This window comes from Pseudophryne corroboree, unplaced genomic scaffold, assembly GCF_028390025.1.
Source record: "Pseudophryne corroboree isolate aPseCor3 unplaced genomic scaffold, aPseCor3.hap2 scaffold_415, whole genome shotgun sequence".
Classification (NCBI taxonomy): domain Eukaryota; kingdom Metazoa; phylum Chordata; class Amphibia; order Anura; family Myobatrachidae; genus Pseudophryne; species Pseudophryne corroboree.
In genome coordinates, this window is record NW_026970049.1 from 465,389 (window position 1) to 480,338 (window position 14,950).

General features: G+C 50.0%; 19 non-coding genes and 1 pseudogene across 19 annotated transcripts; all 20 read left to right on the forward strand.

Moving 5' to 3' along the window:
• The first annotated feature begins 2,093 nt into the window (after positions 1-2,093).
• On the forward strand, positions 2,094-2,257 carry LOC135025461 (U1 spliceosomal RNA). The gene has a single exon (XR_010222210.1). It is a non-coding gene; the product is annotated as a U1 spliceosomal RNA (small nuclear RNA).
• A 152-nt stretch (positions 2,258-2,409) lies between these two features.
• On the forward strand, positions 2,410-2,572 carry LOC135025324 (U1 spliceosomal RNA). The gene has a single exon (XR_010222107.1). It is a non-coding gene; the product is annotated as a U1 spliceosomal RNA (small nuclear RNA).
• A 674-nt stretch (positions 2,573-3,246) lies between these two features.
• LOC135025237 (U1 spliceosomal RNA) lies at positions 3,247-3,410 on the forward strand. Its single transcript, XR_010222021.1, has one exon. It is a non-coding gene; the product is annotated as a U1 spliceosomal RNA (small nuclear RNA).
• Positions 3,411-3,562: 152 nt separating this feature from the next.
• Positions 3,563-3,725, forward strand: LOC135025335 (U1 spliceosomal RNA). The gene has a single exon (XR_010222118.1). It is a non-coding gene; the product is annotated as a U1 spliceosomal RNA (small nuclear RNA).
• A 674-nt stretch (positions 3,726-4,399) lies between these two features.
• On the forward strand, positions 4,400-4,563 carry LOC135025462 (U1 spliceosomal RNA). Its single transcript, XR_010222211.1, has one exon. It is a non-coding gene; the product is annotated as a U1 spliceosomal RNA (small nuclear RNA).
• A 152-nt stretch (positions 4,564-4,715) lies between these two features.
• LOC135025366 (U1 spliceosomal RNA) lies at positions 4,716-4,878 on the forward strand. The gene has a single exon (XR_010222148.1). It is a non-coding gene; the product is annotated as a U1 spliceosomal RNA (small nuclear RNA).
• A 674-nt stretch (positions 4,879-5,552) lies between these two features.
• On the forward strand, positions 5,553-5,716 carry LOC135025291 (U1 spliceosomal RNA). Its single transcript, XR_010222074.1, has one exon. It is a non-coding gene; the product is annotated as a U1 spliceosomal RNA (small nuclear RNA).
• A 152-nt stretch (positions 5,717-5,868) lies between these two features.
• Positions 5,869-6,031, forward strand: LOC135025377 (U1 spliceosomal RNA). The gene has a single exon (XR_010222158.1). It is a non-coding gene; the product is annotated as a U1 spliceosomal RNA (small nuclear RNA).
• Positions 6,032-6,705: 674 nt separating this feature from the next.
• Positions 6,706-6,869, forward strand: LOC135025269 (U1 spliceosomal RNA). Its single transcript, XR_010222053.1, has one exon. It is a non-coding gene; the product is annotated as a U1 spliceosomal RNA (small nuclear RNA).
• Positions 6,870-7,020: 151 nt separating this feature from the next.
• Positions 7,021-7,183, forward strand: LOC135025300 (U1 spliceosomal RNA). Its single transcript, XR_010222083.1, has one exon. It is a non-coding gene; the product is annotated as a U1 spliceosomal RNA (small nuclear RNA).
• Positions 7,184-7,856: 673 nt separating this feature from the next.
• LOC135025316 (U1 spliceosomal RNA) lies at positions 7,857-8,020 on the forward strand. The gene has a single exon (XR_010222099.1). It is a non-coding gene; the product is annotated as a U1 spliceosomal RNA (small nuclear RNA).
• Positions 8,021-8,172: 152 nt separating this feature from the next.
• Positions 8,173-8,336, forward strand: LOC135025422 (U1 spliceosomal RNA). Its single transcript, XR_010222183.1, has one exon. It is a non-coding gene; the product is annotated as a U1 spliceosomal RNA (small nuclear RNA).
• Positions 8,337-10,760: 2,424 nt separating this feature from the next.
• Positions 10,761-10,924, forward strand: LOC135025463 (U1 spliceosomal RNA). The gene has a single exon (XR_010222212.1). It is a non-coding gene; the product is annotated as a U1 spliceosomal RNA (small nuclear RNA).
• A 152-nt stretch (positions 10,925-11,076) lies between these two features.
• LOC135025336 (U1 spliceosomal RNA) lies at positions 11,077-11,239 on the forward strand. The gene has a single exon (XR_010222119.1). It is a non-coding gene; the product is annotated as a U1 spliceosomal RNA (small nuclear RNA).
• A 674-nt stretch (positions 11,240-11,913) lies between these two features.
• Positions 11,914-12,077, forward strand: LOC135025239 (U1 spliceosomal RNA). Its single transcript, XR_010222023.1, has one exon. It is a non-coding gene; the product is annotated as a U1 spliceosomal RNA (small nuclear RNA).
• A 152-nt stretch (positions 12,078-12,229) lies between these two features.
• On the forward strand, positions 12,230-12,392 carry LOC135025337 (U1 spliceosomal RNA). The gene has a single exon (XR_010222120.1). It is a non-coding gene; the product is annotated as a U1 spliceosomal RNA (small nuclear RNA).
• A 674-nt stretch (positions 12,393-13,066) lies between these two features.
• Positions 13,067-13,230, forward strand: LOC135025464 (U1 spliceosomal RNA). Its single transcript, XR_010222213.1, has one exon. It is a non-coding gene; the product is annotated as a U1 spliceosomal RNA (small nuclear RNA).
• Positions 13,231-13,382: 152 nt separating this feature from the next.
• LOC135025394 (U1 spliceosomal RNA) lies at positions 13,383-13,518 on the forward strand (annotated as a pseudogene).
• A 701-nt stretch (positions 13,519-14,219) lies between these two features.
• LOC135025292 (U1 spliceosomal RNA) lies at positions 14,220-14,383 on the forward strand. Its single transcript, XR_010222075.1, has one exon. It is a non-coding gene; the product is annotated as a U1 spliceosomal RNA (small nuclear RNA).
• A 152-nt stretch (positions 14,384-14,535) lies between these two features.
• LOC135025378 (U1 spliceosomal RNA) lies at positions 14,536-14,698 on the forward strand. The gene has a single exon (XR_010222159.1). It is a non-coding gene; the product is annotated as a U1 spliceosomal RNA (small nuclear RNA).
• The last annotated feature ends 252 nt before the right edge of the window (positions 14,699-14,950 follow it).

Here is a 14,950-nt window from a genome sequence, read left to right on the forward strand (position 1 = left end):
CAGCACAAGACAATGAGCAGTGATACTGAGCACTGATGAGGATACTACTGAGAACTGACACTGAGCAGGAGAGACACACTACTAGTATTACTGAGCAGCAATAAGTAACCACTGATACTGGGCACTGATATTGAGATTTCCACTGAGAGAACATAGCCACGTCCTCTCCGCTCTCTCTTCAATGCACGAGTAAAAATGGCGGCAACGCGCAGCTCTTTATATGGAATCCGAATCTCGCGAGAATCCGACAGCGGGATGATGACATTTTCCCTTGTTCAGGTTTTCCGAGTCAGGCGGGAACAACCGAGCCTGCCACGGACCAGTGTAAACCACGTGGAGTTCGTCGGGAATTCGGTTCTCGGAGTACCGAACCCGCTCCTCTATATATACTATATTACTATGTTACTGTAGTATACAGAACACCACAATGCAATGAGCAGTGATAGTGAGCACTGATGAGGATACTAGAACTGACACTGAGCAGCAAGATGCAGCACTGGACTATTAGTAATGTACTGTAGTATGCTGAGCACCACAATGCAGCACAAGACAATGAGCAGTGATACTGAGCACTGATGAGGATACTACTGAGAACTGACACTGAGCAGGAGAGACACACTACTAGTATTACTGAGCAGCAATAAGTAACCACTGATACTGAGCACTGATATTGAGATTTCCACTGAGAGAACATAGCCACGTCCTCTCCGCTCTCTCTTCAATGCACGAGTAAAAATGGCAGCAATGCGCAGCTCTTTATATGGAATCCGAATCTCGCAAGAATCCGACAGCGGGATGATGACATTTTCCCTTGTTCAGGTTTTCCGAGTCAGGCGGGAACAACCGAGCCTGCCTCGGACCAGTGTAAACCACGTGGAGTTCGTGGGGAATTCGGTTCTCGGAGAACCGAACCCGCTCCTCTCTACCTTATACCCATCAATTTTTTTATTTTCAATCTAAGCCCCTGCAGTTTTCTGTAAGCATCTGCTTCGCTATGATGATCAACAAGTCACAAGGGCAAACACTCAGGGCTTGAGGCGTAGATCTTAGGACCAGCTGCTACAAGCATGGCTGAGGTGTCACTATCACTGGTGACACCCAGAAAGGTGGCGAGGGAGATTGTAATGCAGTGCGCGCAGATAAACAGCGCAATGGTAAAAAGGAGGCATGGTTTCATAGGTAGGGGCGTGGCCTGGTGGCCTGAATCTACATTTTGTTGCTCCGGGTGTCCCGGGGGTTGGGGGCTGCACCCGGGGACTAGTGTGTGAGCTGTGCTGGCTCCTGCACAGTGACAGGGCATGGCCACCCAGCATGACGCCTCCCTTCTTGACCATGCTGTAATTGCAGTCGCACTGCAGTTCAGCGTGATCATAAAAAATGGTGTAGGCTCCTGCTGGTGCAGGCTGTAGAGAAAAGCTGCTGTGACCACGCCCCCTGTGTCTCCTCCGTTGCAGACCCCATTTTGAAGCCTTGCCCCCGGACTAAGAGAAAAGTATGCCCTTGCGCACTATCCTGACTTCTCCTCCCGTCTGCTTAATTTGTGCCTTCCAACGCACAATGCGAACAACAGGTGGTGCTGCAGGGCCCACACCCTTTTACTTGCCTTACAGAACAGCTCTGGAGCTGTTACAGTGCCCAGCTGCTGCAAGAAATCAGCTTGAATGCTTCAGGGGATGGGGCATGGCCAACATGAGCCCCACACCAAAGGAGGGTGGGGGTGTTTAATGCGAACTAGGGGTCATCCAAGCACTGCAAAAGGCCGCCATGCCCTGCATGCCCCTTTTCTCTTTTCATATGCAGATGAGGGTTCCAGTCAACTTTGGCCCACTGCTTGGATAACATCACCGTATGCAAATCCGTCTGCTGCAGACCTTCCCCAAGGAGTGCTTGTACTAGTTGTTGCATATGGTTTGATATTTGATGGTGCTTCAGTATTAGGCAGCCTTCCGCCCTCCCATGTTCATCTGAAAAGATGTGGTCTCCCTGCAGTTGTTGTCCCCAGATGAGAGTTCCCTTGTGCTGCCTCAGTTGAATCTCCTTTACTTGACAGAGATGTGCCTGAGCAGCGGCCCTCACCAGCCCTATCCCAAATCATACTTATTTTGCATAGGAGATACCATGGTCATGAAGATTGTTCTCCCAGGGTGAGGTTCATTCATTGCATTCTGGGTATGCTGACCCCTGTGATTTTCCCAAATGTGGGAAACTCGACTGCATTATTTGTGGTAGTGGGGGACTGTGTTTGTGCTTTCCTCTGGTCAGCTCTGGTAAAAGTCAGATTTCTTTGTCTCAGATCTTCCTCTAGCCTTGTTCTTCTTTCGAGAGTTCCCTTGTGCTGCCTCAGTTGGATCTCTTTCACTTGACAGGGGGGTGCCCGAACAGCGACCCTCCCCAGCTCTAGCCCAACTCCTACTTACCTGCCAGGTGAGATACTATGATCATGAAGGTGCTTCTCCCAGGGCAAGGCTCACCCATTGCACTCTGGGTGTGCTGCCCCTGCGATTTCCCCAAATGTGGGAAACTTGACTGCATAATTTGTGTTTCCCCTGGTCGGCTCTCGTATAATTCAGATCTCTTTGTCTCAGGTCTCTCTCCAGCCTAGTTTGCTGTCTGTTTCCACTTCTCTTTTCTTCAACCGCTCCCTTCTATACCCTTGTGCACTATCCTGACTTCTCCTCCCGTCTGCTTACTTTGTGCCTTCCAATGCACAATGCAAACTACAGGTAGTGCTGCAGGGCCCACACCCTTTTACTTGCCTTACAGAGCAGCTCTGGAGCTGTTACAGTGCCCAGCTGCTGCAAGAAATCAGCTTGAATGCTTCAGGGGATGGGGCATGGCCAACATGAGCCCCACACCAAAGGAGGGTGGAGGTGTTTAATGCGAACTAGGGGTCATCCAAGCACCGCAAAAGGCCGCCATGCCCTGCACGCCCCTTTTCTCTTTTCATATGCAGATGAGGGTTGAAGCCAACTTTGACCCACTGCTTGGATGACATCACCGTATGCAAATCCGTCTTCTGCAGAACTTCCCCCAGGAATGCTTGCACTAGTTGTTGCATTTGGTTTGTTGTTTGGGGGTGCTTCAGTATTAGGCAGCCTTCTGCCCTCCCATGTTCATCTGAAAATATGTGTTCTCCCTGCAGTTGTTGTCCCCAGATGAGAGTTCCCTTGTGCTGCCTCAGTTGAATCTCCTTTACTTGACAGAGATGTGCATGAGCAGCGGCCCTCCCCAGCCCTATTCCAAATCATACTTATTTTGCATAGGAGATACCATGGTCATGAAGATTGTTCTCCCAGGGTGAGGTTCATTCATTGCATTTTGGGTATGCTGACCCCTGTGATTTCCCCAAATGTGGGAAACTTGACTGCATTATTTGTGGTAGTGGGGGACTGTGTTTGTGCTTTCCTCTGGTCAGCTCTGGTAAAAGTCAGATTTCTTTGTCTCAGATTTTCCTCTAGCCTTGTTCTTCTTTCGAGAGTTCCATTGTGCTGCCTCAGTTGGATCTCCTTCACTTTACAGGGGGGTACCCGAGCAGCGACCCTCCCCAGCTCTAGCCCAACTCCTACTTACCTGCCAGGTGAGATACTATGATCATGAAGGTGCTTCTCCCAGGGCAAGGCTCACCCATTGCACTCTGGGTGTGCTGCCCCTGCGATTTCCCCAAATGTGGGAAACTTGACTGCATAATTTGTGTTTCCCCTGGTCGGCTCTCGTATAATTCAGATCTATTTGTCTCAGGTCTCTCTCCAGCCTAGTTTGCTGTCTGTTTCCACTTCTCTTTTCTTCAGCCGCTCCCTTCTATACCCTTGTGCACTATCCTGACTTCTCCTCCCGTCTGCTTACTTTGTGCCTTCCAATGCACAATGCAAACTACAGGTAGTGCTGCAGGGCCCACACCCTTTTACTTGCCTTACAGAGCAGCTCTGGAGCTGTTACAGTGCCCAGCTGCTGCAAGAAATCAGCTTGAATGCTTCAGGGGATGGGGCATGGCCAACATGAGCCCCACACCAAAGGAGGGGGGAGGTGTTTAATGCGAACTAGGGGTCATCCAAGCACTGCAAAAGGCCGCCATGCCCTGCATGCCCCTTTTCTCTTTTCATATGCAGATGAGGGTTCCAGTCAACTTTGGCCCACTGCTTGGATAACATCACCGTATGCAAATCCGTCTGCTGCAGACCTTCCCCCAGGAGTGCTTGTACTAGTTGTTGCATATGGTTTGATATTTGATGGTGCTTCAGTATTAGGCAGCCTTCCGCCCTCCCATGTTCATCTGAAAAGATGTGGTCTCCCTGCAGTTGTTGTCCCCAGATGAGAGTTCACTTGTGCTGCCTCAGTTGAATCTCCTTTACTTGACAGAGATGTGCCTGAGCAGCTGCCCTCACCAGCCCTATCCCAAATCATACTTATTTTGCATAGGAGATACCATGGTCATGAAGATTGTTCTCCCAGGGTGAGGTTCATTCATTGCATTCTGGGTATGCTGACCCCTGTGATTTTCCCAAATGTGGGAAACTCGACTGCATTATTTGTGGTAGTGGGGGACTGTGTTTGTGCTTTCCTCTGGTCAGCTCTGGTAAAAGTCAGATTTCTTTGTCTCAGATCTTCCTCTAGCCTTGTTCTTCTTTCGAGAGTTCCCTGGTGCTGCCTCAGTTGGATCTCCTTCACTTCACAGGGGGGAACCCGAGCAGCGACCCTCCCCAGCTCTAGCCCAACTCCTACTTACCTGCCAGGTGAGATACTATGATCATGAAGGTGCTTCTCCCAGGGCAAGGCTCAACCATTGCACTCTGGGTGTGCTGCTCCTGCGATTTCCCCAAATGTGGGAAACTTGACTGCATAATTTGTGTTTCCCCTGGTCGGCTCTCGTATAATTCAGATCTCTTTGTCTCAGGTCTCTCTCCAGCCTAGTTTGCTGTCTGTTTCCACTTCTCTTTTCTTCAGCCGCTCCCTTCTATACCCTTGTGCACTATCCTGACTTCTCCTCCCGTCTGCTTACTTTGTGCCTTCCAATGCACAATGCAAACTACAGGTAGTGCTGCAGGGCCCACACCCTTTTACTTGCCTTACAGAGCAGCTCTGGAGCTGTTACAGTGCCCAGCTGCTGCAAGAAATCAGCTTGAATGCTTCAGGGGCTGGGGCATAGCCAACATGAGCCCCACACCAAAGGAGGGTGGAGGTGTTTAATGCAAACTAGGGGTCAGCCAAGCGCCGCAAAAGGCCACCATGCCCTGCACGCCCCTTTTCTCTTTTCATATGCAGACGAGGGTTGAAGCCAACTTTGACCCACTGCTTGGATGACATCACCATATGCAAATCCATCTGCGGCAGGCCTTCCCCCAGGAATGCTTGCACTAGTTGTTGCATTTGGTTTGTTGTTTGGGGGTGCTTCAGTATTAGGCAGCCTTCTGCCCTCCCATGTTCATCTGAAAATATATGTTCTCCCTGCAGTTGTTGTCCCAAGATGAGAGTTCCCTTGTGCTGCCTCAGTTGAATCTCCTTTACTTGACAGAGATGTGCATGAGCAGCGGCCCTCCCCAGCCCTATTCCAAATCATACTTATTTTGCATAGGAGATACCATGGTCATGAAGATTTTTCTCCCAGGGTGAGGTTCATTCATTGCATTTTGGGTATGCTGACCCCTGTGATTTCCCCAAATGTGGGAAACTTGACTGCAATATTTGTGGTAGTGGGAGACTGTGTTTGTGCTTTCCTCTGGTCAGCTCTGGTAAAAGTCAGATTTCTTTGTCTCAGATTTTCCTTTAGCCTTGTTCTTTTTTCGAGAGTTCCCTTGTGCTGCCTCAGTTGGATCTCCTTCACTTTACAGGGGGGTACCCGAGCAGCGACCCTCCCCAGCTCTAGCCCAACTCCTACTTACCTGCCAGGTGAGATACTATGATCATGAAGGTGCTTCTCCCAGGGCAAGGCTCACCCATTGTACTCTGGGTGTGCTGCTCCTGTGATTTCCCCAAATGTGGGAAACTTGACTGCATAATTTGTGTTTCCCCTGGTCGGCTCTCGTATAATTCAGATCTCTTTGTCTCAGGTCTCTCTCCAGCCTAGTTTGCTGTCTGTTTCCACTTCTCTTTTCTTCAGCCGCTCCCTTCTATACCCTTGTGCACTATCCTGACTTCTCCTCCCGTCTGCTTACTTTGTGCCTTCCAATGCACAATGCAAACTACAGGTAGTGCTGCAGGGCCCACACCCTTTTACTTGCCTTACAGAGCAGCTCTGGAGCTGTTACAGTGCCCAGCTGCTGCAAGAAATCAGCTTGAATGCTTCAGGGGATGGGGCATGGCCAACATGAGCCCCACACCAAAGGAGGGTGGAGGTGTTTAATGCGAACTAGGGGTCATCCAAGCACCGCAAAAGGCCGCCATGCCCTGCACGCCCCTTTTCTCTTTTCATATGCAGATGAGGGTTGAAGCCAACTTTGACCCACTGCTTGGATGACATCACCGTATGCAAATCCGTCTTCTGCAGAACTTCCCCCAGGAATGCTTGCACTAGTTGTTGCATTTGGTTTGTTGTTTGGGGGTGCTTCAGTATTAGGCAGCCTTCTGCCCTCCCATGTTCATCTGAAAATATGTGTTCTCCCTGCAGTTGTTGTCCCCAGATGAGAGTTCCCTTGTGCTGCCTCAGTTGAATCTCCTTTACTTGACAGAGATGTGCCTGAGCAGCGGCCCTCCCCAGCTCTATCCCAAATCATACTTATTTTGCATAGGAGATACCATGGTCATGAAGATTATTCTCCCAGGGTGAGGTTCATTCATTGCATTATGGGTATGCTGACCCCTGTGATTTCCCCAAATGTGGGAAACTCGACTGCTTTATTTGTGGTAGTGGGGGACTGTGTTTGTGTTTTCCTCTGGTCAGCTCTGGTAAAAGTCAGATTTCTTTGTTCAGATCTTCCTCTAGCCTTGTTCTTCTTTCGAGAGTTCCCTTGTGCTGCCTCAGTTGGATCTCCTTCACTTGACAGGGGGGTGCCCAAGCAGAGACCCTCCCCAGCTCTAGCCCAACTCCTACTTACCTGCCAGGTGAGATACTATGATCATGAAGGTGCTTCTCCCAGGGCAAGGCTCACCCATTGCACTCTGGGTGTGCTGCCCCTGCGATTTCCCCAAATGTGGGAAACTTGACTGCATAATTTGTGTTTCCCCTGGTCGGCTCTCGTGTAATTCAGATCTCTTTGTCTCAGGTCTCTCTCCAACCTAGTTTGCTGTCTGTTTCCACTTCTCTTTTCTTCAGCCGCTCCCTTCTATACCCTTGTGCACTATCCTGACTTCTCCTCCCGTCTGCTTACTTTGTGCCTTCCAATGCACAATGCAAACTACAGGTAGTGCTGCAGGGCCCACACCCTTTTACTTGCCTTTCAGAGCAGCTCTGGAGCTGTTACAGTGCCCAGCTGCTGCAAGAAATCAGCTTGAATGCTTCAGGGGCTGGGGCATAGCCAACATGAGCCCCACACCGACGGAGGGTGGAGGTGTTTAATGCGAACTAAGGGTCATCCAAGCGCCGCAAAAGGCCGCCATGCCCTGCATACCCCTTTTCTCTTTTCATATGCAGATGAGGGTTCCAGCCAACTTTGGCCCACTGCTTGGATGACATCACCGTATGCAAATCCGTCTTCTGCAGACCTTCCCCCAGGAATGCTTGTACTAGTTGTTGCATTTGGTTTGTTGTTTGGGGTGCTTCAGTATTAGGCAGCCTTCAGCTCTCCCATGTTCATCTGAAAATATGTGTTCTCCCTGCAGTTGTTGTCCCCAGATGAGAGTACCCTTGTGCTGCCTCAGTTGAATCTCCTTTACTTGAAAGAGATGTGCCTGAGCAGCGGCCCTCCCCAGCCCTATCCCAAATCATACTTATTTTGCATAGGAGATACCATGGTCATGAAGATTGTTCTCCCAGGGTGAGGTTCATTCATTGCATTCTGGGTATGCTGACCCCTGTGATTTCCCCAAATGTGGGAAACTCGACTGCATTATTTGTGGTAGTGGGGGACTGTGTTTGTGCTTTCCTCTGGTCAGCTCTGGTAAAAGTCAGATTTCTTTGTCTCAGATCTTCCTCTAGCCTTGTTCTTTTTTTGAGAGTTTCCTTGTGCTGCCTCAGTTGGATCTCCTTCACTTGACAGGGGGGTGCCCGAGCAGCGACCCTCCCCAGCTCAAGCCCAACTCCTACTTACCTGCCAAGTGAGATACTATGATCAGGAAGGTGCTTCTACCAGGGCAAGGCTCACCCATTGCACTCTGGGTGTGCTGCTCCTACGATTTCCCCAAATGTGGGACACTTGACTGCATAATTTGTGTTTCCTCTGGTCGGCTACTCGTATAATTCAGATCTCTTTGTCTCAGGTCTCTCTCCAGCCTAGTTTGCTGTCTGTTTCCACTTCTCTTTTCTTGAGCCCCTGCCTTCTATGCCCTTGTGCACTCTCCTGACTTCTCCTGTCTGCTTACTTTGTGCCTTCCAATGCACAATGCAAACTACAGGTAGTGCTGCAGGGCCAACACCCTTTTACTTGCCTTACAGAGCAGCTCTGGAGCTGTTACAGTGCCCAGCTGCTGCAAGAAATCAGCTTGAATGCTTCAGGGGCTGGGGCATAGCCAACATGAGCAGCAAGATGCAGCACTGGACTATTAGTAATGTACTGTTGTATGCTGAGCACCACAATGCAGCACAAGACAATGAGCAGTGATACTGAGCACTGATGAGGATACTACTGAGAACTGACACTGAGCAGGAGAGACACACTACTAGTATTACTGAGCAGCAATAAGTAACCACTGATACTGGGCACTGATATTGAGATTTCCACTGAGAGAACATAGCCACGTCCTCTCCGCTCTCTCTTCAATGCACGAGTAAAAATGGCGGCAACGCGCAGCTCTTTATATGGAATCCGAATCTCGCGAGAATCCGACAGCGGGATGATGACATTTTCCCTTGTTCAGGTTTTCCGAGTCAGGCGGGAACAACCGAGCCTGCCACGGACCAGTGTAAACCACGTGGAGTTCGTCGGGAATTCGGTTCTCGGAGAACCGAACCCGCTCCTCTATATATACTATATTACTATGTTACTGTAGTATACAGAACACCACAATGCAATGAGCAGTGATAGTGAGCACTGATGAGGATACTAGAACTGACACTGAGCAGCAAGATGCAGCACTGGACTATTAGTAATGTACTGTAGTATGCTGAGCACCACAATGCAGCACAAGACAATGAGCAGTGATACTGAGCACTGATGAGGATACTACTGAGAACTGACACTGAGCAGGAGAGACACACTACTAGTATTACTGAGCAGCAATAAGTAACCACTGATACTGAGCACTGATATTGAGATTTCCACTGAGAGAACATAGCCACGTCCTCTCCGCTCTCTCTTCAATGCACGAGTAAAAATGGCAGCAACGCGCAGCTCTTTATATGGAATCCGAATCTCGCAAGAATCCGACAGCGGGATGATGACATTTTCCCTTGTTCAGGTTTTCCGAGTCAGGCGGGAACAACCGAGCCTGCCTCGGACCAGTGTAAACCACGTGGAGTTCGTGGGGAATTCGGTTCTCGGAGAACCGAACCCGCTCCTCTCTACCTTATACCCATCAATTTTTTTATTTTCAATCTAAGCCCCTGCAGTTTTCTGTAAGCATCTGCTTCGCTATGATGATCAACAAGTCACAAGGGCAAACACTCAGGGCTTGAGGCGTAGATCTTAGGACCAGCTGCTACAAGCATGGCAGAGGTGTCACTATCACTGGTGACACCCAGAAAGGTGGCGAGGGAGATTGTAATGCAGTGCGCGCAGATAAACAGCGCAATGGTAAAAAGGAGGCATGGTTTCATAGGTAGGGGCGTGGCCTGGTGGCCTGAATCTACATTTTGTTGCTCCGGGTGTCCCGGGGGTTGGGGGCTGCACCCGGGGACTAGTGTGTGAGCTGTGCTGGCTCCTGCACAGTGACAGGGCATGGCCACCCAGCATGACGCCTCCCTTCTTGACCATGCTGTAATTGCAGTCGCACTGCAGTTCAGCGTGATCATAAAAAATGGTGTAGGCTCCTGCTGGTGCAGGCTGTAGAGAAAAGCTGCTGTGACCACGCCCCCTGTGTCTCCTCCGTTGCAGACCCCATTTTGAAGCCTTGCCCCCGGACTAAGAGAAAAGTATGCCCTTGCGCACTATCCTGACTTCTCCTCCCGTCTGCTTAATTTGTGCCTTCCAACGCACAATGCGAACAACAGGTGGTGCTGCAGGGCCCACACCCTTTTACTTGCCTTACAGAACAGCTCTGGAGCTGTTACAGTGCCCAGCTGCTGCAAGAAATCAGCTTGAATGCTTCAGGGGATGGGGCATGGCCAACATGAGCCCCACACCAAAGGAGGGTGGGGGTGTTTAATGCGAACTAGGGGTCATCCAAGCACTGCAAAAGGCCGCCATGCCCTGCATGCCCCTTTTCTCTTTTCATATGCAGATGAGGGTTCCAGTCAACTTTGGCCCACTGCTTGGATAACATCACCGTATGCAAATCCGTCTGCTGCAGACCTTCCCCAAGGAGTGCTTGTACTAGTTGTTGCATATGGTTTGATATTTGATGGTGCTTCAGTATTAGGCAGCCTTCCGCCCTCCCATGTTCATCTGAAAAGATGTGGTCTCCCTGCAGTTGTTGTCCCCAGATTAGAGTTCCCTTGTGCTGCCTCAGTTGAATCTCCTTTACTTGACAGAGATGTGCCTGAGCAGCGGCCCTCACCAGCCCTATCCCAAATCATACTTATTTTGCATAGGAGATACCATGGTCATGAAGATTGTTCTCCCAGGGTGAGGTTCATTCATTGCATTCTGGGTATGCTGACCCCTGTGATTTTCCCAAATGTGGGAAACTCGACTGCATTATTTGTGGTAGTGGGGGACTGTGTTTGTGCTTTCCTCTGGTCAGCTCTGGTAAAAGTCAGATTTCTTTGTCTCAGATCTTCCTCTAGCCTTGTTCTTCTTTCGAGAGTTCCCTTGTGCTGCCTCAGTTAGATCTCTTTCACTTGACAGGGGGGTGCCCGAACAGCGACCCTCCCCAGCTCTAGCCCAACTCCTACTTACCTGCCAGGTGAGATACTATGATCATGAAGGTGCTTCTCCCAGGGCAAGGCTCACCCATTGCACTCTGGGTGTGCTGCCCCTGCGATTTCCCCAAATGTGGGAAACTTGACTGCATAATTTGTGTTTCCCCTGGTCGGCTCTCGTATAATTCAGATCTATTTGTCTCAGGTCTCTCTCCAGCCTAGTTTGCTGTCTGTTTCCACTTCTCTTTTCTTCAACCGCTCCCTTCTATACCCTTGTGCACTATCCTGACTTCTCCTCCCGTCTGCTTACTTTGTGCCTTCCAATGCACAATGCAAACTACAGGTAGTGCTGCAGGGCCCACACCCTTTTACTTGCCTTACAGAGCAGCTCTGGAGCTGTTACAGTGCCCAGCTGCTGCAAGAAATCAGCTTGAATGCTTCAGGGGATGGGGCATGGCCAACATGAGCCCCACACCAAAGGAGGGTGGAGGTGTTTAATGCGAACTAGGGGTCATCCAAGCACCGCAAAAGGCCGCCATGCCCTGCACGCCCCTTTTCTCTTTTCATATGCAGATGAGGGTTGAAGCCAACTTTGACCCACTGCTTGGATGACATCACCGTATGCAAATCCGTCTTCTGCAGAACTTCCCCCAGGAATGCTTGCACTAGTTGTTGCATTTGGTTTGTTGTTTGGGGGTGCTTCAGTATTAGGCAGCCTTCTGCCCTCCCATGTTCATCTGAAAATATGTGTTCTCCCTGCAGTTGTTGTCCCCAGATGAGAGTTCCCTTGTGCTGCCTCAGTTGAATCTCCTTTACTTGACAGAGATGTGCATGAGCAGCGGCCCTCCCCAGCCCTATTCCAAATCATACTTATTTTGCATAGGAGATACCATGGTCATGAAGATTGTTCTCCCAGGGTGAGGTTCATTCATTGCATTTTGGGTATGCTGACCCCTGTGATTTCCCCAAATGTGGGAAACTTGACTGCATTATTTGTGGTAGTGGGGGACTGTGTTTGTGCTTTCCTCTGGTCAGCTCTGGTAAAAGTCAGATTTCTTTGTCTCAGATTTTCCTCTAGCCTTGTTCTTCTTTCGAGAGTTCCATTGTGCTGCCTCAGTTGGATCTCCTTCACTTTACAGGGGGGTACCCGAGCAGCGACCCTCCCCAGCTCTAGCCCAACTCCTACTTACCTGCCAGGTGAGATACTATGATCATGAAGGTGCTTCTCCCAGGGCAAGGCTCACCCATTGCACTCTGGGTGTGCTGCCCCTGCGATTTCCCCAAATGTGGGAAACTTGACTGCATAATTTGTGTTTCCCCTGGTCGGCTCTCGTATAATTCAGATCTATTTGTCTCAGGTCTCTCTCCAGCCTAGTTTGCTGTCTGTTTCCACTTCTCTTTTCTTCAGCCGCTCCCTTCTATACCCTTGTGCACTATCCTGACTTCTCCTCCCGTCTGCTTACTTTGTGCCTTCCAATGCACAATGCAAACTACAGGTAGTGCTGCAGGGCCCACACCCTTTTACTTGCCTTACAGAGCAGCTCTGGAGCTGTTACAGTGCCCAGCTGCTGCAAGAAATCAGCTTGAATGCTTCAGGGGATGGGGCATGGCCAACATGAGCCCCACACCAAAGGAGGGGGGAGGTGTTTAATGCGAACTAGGGGTCATCCAAGCACTGCAAAAGGCCGCCATGCCCTGCATGCCCCTTTTCTCTTTTCATATGCAGATGAGGGTTCCAGTCAACTTTGGCCCACTGCTTGGATAACATCACCGTATGCAAATCCGTCTGCTGCAGACCTTCCCCCAGGAGTGCTTGTACTAGTTGTTGCATATGGTTTGATATTTGATGGTGCTTCAGTATTAGGCAGCCTTCCGCCCTCCCATGTTCATCTGAAAAGATGTGGTCTCCCTGCAGTTGTTGTCCCCAGATGAGAGTTCACTTGTGCTGCCTCAGTTGAATCTCCTTTACTTGACAGAGATGTGCCTGAGCAGCTGCCCTCACCAGCCCTATCCCAAATCATACTTATTTTGCATAGGAGATACCATGGTCATGAAGATTGTTCTCCCAGGGTGAGGTTCATTCATTGCATTCTGGGTATGCTGACCCCTGTGATTTTCCCAAATGTGGGAAACTCGACTGCATTATTTGTGGTAGTGGGGGACTGTGTTTGTGCTTTCCTCTGGTCAGCTCTGGTAAAAGTCAGATTTCTTTGTCTCAGATCTTCCTCTAGCCTTGTTCTTCTTTCGAGAGTTCCCTGGTGCTGCCTCAGTTGGATCTCCTTCACTTCACAGGGGGGAACCCGAGCAGCGACCCTCCCCAGCTCTAGCCCAACTCCTACTTACCTGCCAGGTGAGATACTATGATCATGAAGGTGCTTCTCCCAGGGCAAGGCTCAACCATTGCACTCTGGGTGTGCTGCTCCTGCGATTTCCCCAAATGTGGGAAACTTGACTGCATAATTTGTGTTTCCCCTCGTCGGCTCTCGTATAATTCAGATCTCTTTGTCTCAGGTCTCTCTCCAGCCTAGTTTGCTGTCTGTTTCCACTTCTCTTTTCTTCAGCCGCTCCCTTCTATACCCTTGTGCACTATCCTGACTTCTCCTCCCGTCTGCTTACTTTGTGCCTTCCAATGCACAATGCAAACTACAGGTAGTGCTGCAGGGCCCACACCCTTTTACTTGCCTTACAGAGCAGCTCTGGAGCTGTTACAGTGCCCAGCTGCTGCAAGAAATCAGCTTGAATGCTTCAGGGGCTGGGGCATAGCCAACATGAGCCCCACACCAAAGGAGGGTGGAGGTGTTTAATGCAAACTAGGGGTCAGCCAAGCGCCGCAAAAGGCCACCATGCCCTGCACGCCCCTTTTCTCTTTTCATATGCAGACGAGGGTTGAAGCCAACTTTGACCCACTGCTTGGATGACATCACCATATGCAAATCCATCTGCGGCAGGCCTTCCCCCAGGAATGCTTGCACTAGTTGTTGCATTTGGTTTGTTGTTTGGGGGTGCTTCAGTATTAGGCAGCCTTCTGCCCTCCCATGTTCATCTGAAAATATATGTTCTCCCTGCAGTTGTTGTCCCAAGATGAGAGTTCCCTTGTGCTGCCTCAGTTGAATCTCCTTTACTTGACAGAGATGTGCATGAGCAGCGGCCCTCCCCAGCCCTATTCCAAATCATACTTATTTTGCATAGGAGATACCATGGTCATGAAGATTTTTCTCCCAGGGTGAGGTTCATTCATTGCATTTTGGGTATGCTGACCCCTGTGATTTCCCCAAATGTGGGAAACTTGACTGCAATATTTGTGGTAGTGGGAGACTGTGTTTGTGCTTTCCTCTGGTCAGCTCTGGTAAAAGTCAGATTTCTTTGTCTCAGATTTTCCTTTAGCCTTGTTCTTTTTTCGAGAGTTCCCTTGTGCTGCCTCAGTTGGATCTCCTTCACTTTACAGGGGGGTACCCGAGCAGCGACCCTCCCCAGCTCTAGCCCAACTCCTACTTACCTGCCAGGTGAGATACTATGATCATGAAGGTGCTTCTCCCAGGGCAAGGCTCACCCATTGTACTCTGGGTGTGCTGCTCCTGTGATTTCCCCAAATGTGGGAAACTTGACTGCATAATTTGTGTTTCCCCTGGTCGGCTCTCGTATAATTCAGATCTCTTTGTCTCAGGTCTCTCTCCAGCCTAGTTTGCTGTCTGTTTCCACTTCTCTTTTCTTCAGCCGCTCCCTTCTATACCCTTGTGCACTATCCTGACTTCTCCTCCCGTCTGCTTACTTTGTGCCTTCCAATGCACAATGCAAACTACAGGTAGTGCTGCAGGGCCCACACCCTTTTACTTGCCTTACAGAGCAGCTCTGGAGCTGTTACAGTGCCCAGCTGCTGCAAGAAATCAGCTTGAATGCTTCAGG